At 37.0% G+C, this 4,073-nt stretch overlaps 1 protein-coding gene across 1 annotated transcript in view; it reads right to left on the bottom strand.

Annotated features, from left to right (window-relative positions):
- Positions 1-2,377, bottom strand: part of LOC135092641 (ras GTPase-activating protein-binding protein 1-like) — an 11,879-nt gene extending 9,502 nt beyond the window's left edge. Inside the window, exon 1 of the mRNA XM_063991243.1 lies at positions 2,353-2,377. The gene's annotated coding sequence lies outside the window, so the exon portion shown is untranslated. The remainder of the gene's footprint in view (positions 1-2,352) is intronic.
- Between the last annotated feature and the right edge of the window lie 1,696 nt (positions 2,378-4,073).

Raw genomic sequence — 4,073 nt, 5'->3', positions numbered from 1 at the left:
TGCCTAAGTTACGATGTAAGCAATGTGCCACAGAACCAACTGGTTATCCACGAGGAAAATTAAAACAAGGAAAAAATATTCCTCTCTCTCTCTCTCTCTCTCTCTCTCTCTCTCTCTCTCTCTCTCTCTCAGCTAACAATATTTCTCTATTCTCTGCCTTTCTCTCTCTTTCTCCTCTTTCAACACACACAATAAATAAATAAATAAATAAATATATAAATAAATAATAAAGAATGAAAAAACCAAATAAACTAAACAGGCAGACAACTAATTAACTAAACAAACACATACACAAACACTTAAACAAACAAACAAACAGACGGCACACAAGCCTGACAAACATCCTCCTTGAACGTTCTGCTGTCCAACTCACACATTTGTCCTCCACCTCCTCTACTTTGACACAGGGGACAGTGCAGCACAAGGCACCCTCACCACCAGTGCTGCTGACTTCAATTACTTCTAACTAAGAGGTTTTATTGTGTTTGTTGGTTTAGTATGAAAAAGTAGGTTTCTTTTTTTTATGTAGGAGCGACATTGGCCAAAGGCAACAAAATTCCAATAAACAAAAAAAAAAGCCCACTGAGATGCCAGTCCCATTAAAGGGTCCAAAGTGGTAGTCAAAAATTGAAGTGTCTTGAAACCTGCCTCTTTAAGGAATTCAAATCATAAGAAGGTGGAAATACAGAAGCAGGCAGAGAGTTCCAGAGTTTACCAGAGAAAGGAATGAATGAAAGAAAATAATGGTTAACTCTTGCATTAGAGGTGGACAGAATAGGGGTGAGAGAAAAAAGTCTTGTGCAGTGAAGCATGCAGTTAGCAAGATCAAAAGAGTAGTTAGCATGAAAATAGCAGTAAAAGACAGCTAGAGATGCAACACTGTGGTGATGAGAGAGAGGCTGAAGACAGTCAGTTAGAGGAAAAGTGCAGGGTGATATCATCAGCGTAGGAGTGGATAGGACAAGAAGTTTAGAAGGTCACTGATGAATAATAAGAAGAGAGTGGGTGACAGGACAGAACCCTGAGGAACACCATTGTTAATAGAAACAGAGTGAGAGAAAAAAGAGGAATGTACACCTCCATACCAGACACTATCACCTCTGTTATGTGCTCGGCACATAAAGATGGGTCTCTGACACGGAAGCAGTAGTCATTCCAAGGAAAATCAGCAAAATACCTCCTCAGGTCCCCCCAACTAGCAGAGGCAAATTGACAGATGCACCTTCACTTAGGAGGATCCTAAGGAGGGATTGGAGTGATAGGAAAAGATACAGATATGAGATTGTGATCGGAGGAGCCTAATGGAGAAGAAAGGGTGACAGCATAAGCAGAAGGATTAGAGATCAGGAAAAGGTCAAGAATGTTGGGTGTATCTCCAAGACGGTCAGGAATATGAGTAGGGTGTTGCACCAATTGCTCTAGGTTGTGGAGGATAGCAAAGTTGAAGGATAGATCACCAGGATGGTCAGTGAAGTGAAATAAATGGAAGAATAAGTAAATGAATGACAAATTAATACACCAAGGGGATAAATCAAGAAAAATAAAGGAATAAGTAAGGAACAGAATAATTGTCATGTTCTCTAATGTTGTGTGAGAAACCTATTTGAACTACTAATACTGAATACATGCCAGAATAAATAAAAACAAAAAATAAATGAATGAATGAATGAATGAATGAATGAATGAATGAATGAATTAATTAATTAAAAAGGGGAAAAATTATTAACAATTCAATGCTAAAACTTAGAAAAAAAAATTATGATTCTAAGGTAAACACTAGAAAACAACAACAACAACAACAACAACAACAACAACAACAACAACAACAACAACGCTATGCTAAAAAACTGGGAAACAATTAACAAATCTATGTAAAAAAAAAAAAATTGAAAAGTACGGTTACTTTCTCCCAAAAACCTGTCAACATGAATAAATAAATAAATAAATAAATACAGAAACAAAGGAAAAACACTTATAAATACTTTAACTCCAAACAGCAAACTTAAACAAAAGACCTGTTTATCTCAACCTCTCCTGCTAAAATAAATGAAAAATAAATAAATAAAAAACAAATAAACACTGGAGAAAACAAACAAACAAACAAACACTTACTAATCCAATTCTCCCAATAAAACTCAAATTTCAAAGCAAACATAAACAACGCACAATTCAATACATTTCCTCCCACAAAACCTGTTAAATCTTGATCTCTCCTGCCATTTATCGTGACCTCTCCTGCTAAGACCAATAAATAAATAAACAAAACAAAACAGAGGACTATAAAAACACTTAAAAATCCTATAAAAAAAATAAAAAAAGACTTCCAAACACATCTTCCAAAAAGCGGTTTACCTCTCCCCTATGCACTTCACTGACTGACACACACACACACACACACACACACACGCAAAGAGGACTCAACACATCCCTATCTCCTGCAGGTGGTGATAGCTGGGAATTTGTATTACTAAGCATGATAAGATTTGGAAGCTGTGTGTGTGTGTGTGTGTGTGTGTGTGTGTGTGTGTGTGTGTGTGTGTGTGTGTGTGTGTGTGTGTGTGTGTGTGTGTGATTAATACAAATACAGATAAGACAAATATAACATAAAAGAAAGCTGATTAACAAAAATAGCTAGAGAGAGAGAGAGAGAGAGAGAGAGAGAGAGAGAGAGAGAGAGAGAGAGAGAGAGAGAGAGAGAGAGAGAGAGAGAGAGAGAGAGAGAGAGAGAGAGAGAGACTACTACATATGATTAGAATTATTAACAGTGACTCAAAATACATGTAATTAGAAGTATTGTGAAGTGTATTTCTGTGTAGCCAAGCTGTTTTGATTCATAGACAAAGGATGGGAGGAGAGAAAGCAAGAAAGAAATAAAGAAACAAGTAAAGAAAAAAGAAAATGAAGAAAAGTGTTGTTAAAATGAAATAGGGTCTTATGTGTTTCTCATTTCTTTCCTGTTTCATCAAGTTCCTGGGAGTGCGTCAAGATTTCTTTGTTGAATCTTTGTTAAGTTCTAAGAAAATAAACAAGGGTCTCATTTCTTTCCTGTTTTGGCAAGCTTATCCTGGTTTGCTCTTTATCTTATCCTATGAGTGAAAGATGTCACCCACACAAGTCTTTCATTATCAGCCAGCAAGAAAACCAACAAGGATCTCATTTCTTTCCTGTTTCTGTAAAATTTTCCTGCTTTGCTCTCTATCTTATCCTGCAAGTGACTGAGGATGTCGCCCACACAACTCTTTCATTAACAGCCATCAATAAAACCAACAAGGACCTCATTTAGTCATTTCTTTCCTGTTTCGGCAAGTTCCTCCTGCTTTGCCCTCCATCTTACAAGTGACGTAAGATGTCAGCATGTCTCCCCTGCTATTCTTTCACAAATGGGCATTCACTGATGAGCAGCAAAAATATCACCAACAATCTCATCTCTCTAATTTCTTTCCTGATTCAGCAAGCATTTCCTGTCTCACTCTTTGTCTTGGGAGTGACAGACGTTGACAGGTCTCTGTGATGTGAAAACTACCAAATATGTATCATGTATCATGTTTGGTCGCAGAAGAAAAGGTGCAGTGATGGTGATTTGTTTGTTTGCTTCTCTCTCTCTCTCTCTCTCTCTCTCTCTCTCTCTCTCTCTCTCTCTCTCTCTCTCTCTCTCTCTCTCTCCACTGCAACAGACAACAGAACAATAGAAATAACAACAAAATGGCAGAGATACTAAGTGATGGTGGTATGTTTGCTTCATTCACCACCCCCCCTCTCTCTCTCTCCATTGCAACACTGACCAACAGGAGACAAAGGTACAATAACAAAACAACAATGACACTTCCTAGGTATGAAAGCCGACTAGAAAGCCTCGTAATACATCGAGTAAGAGAAAGCACGGTACGTTTCTTTCCTGTTGTGTACACGTCTCTTCGTCCACTGCAACACTAACACCCACAAGACTTAAAACAACAAATCAATAAATAAATAAATAAGTAAATAAATAAATAAATAAAAATAATAAAAAAAAATGTCAAACCTTGCAATGTGAAAATGAAAAGGAAAGTGATAATTAAACTAATATTGTTAAT

The sequence above is a fragment of the Scylla paramamosain genome, chromosome 40 (assembly GCF_035594125.1).
Source record: "Scylla paramamosain isolate STU-SP2022 chromosome 40, ASM3559412v1, whole genome shotgun sequence".
Classification (NCBI taxonomy): domain Eukaryota; kingdom Metazoa; phylum Arthropoda; class Malacostraca; order Decapoda; family Portunidae; genus Scylla; species Scylla paramamosain.
This window is presented reverse-complemented; position numbering and strand designations above follow the sequence as displayed.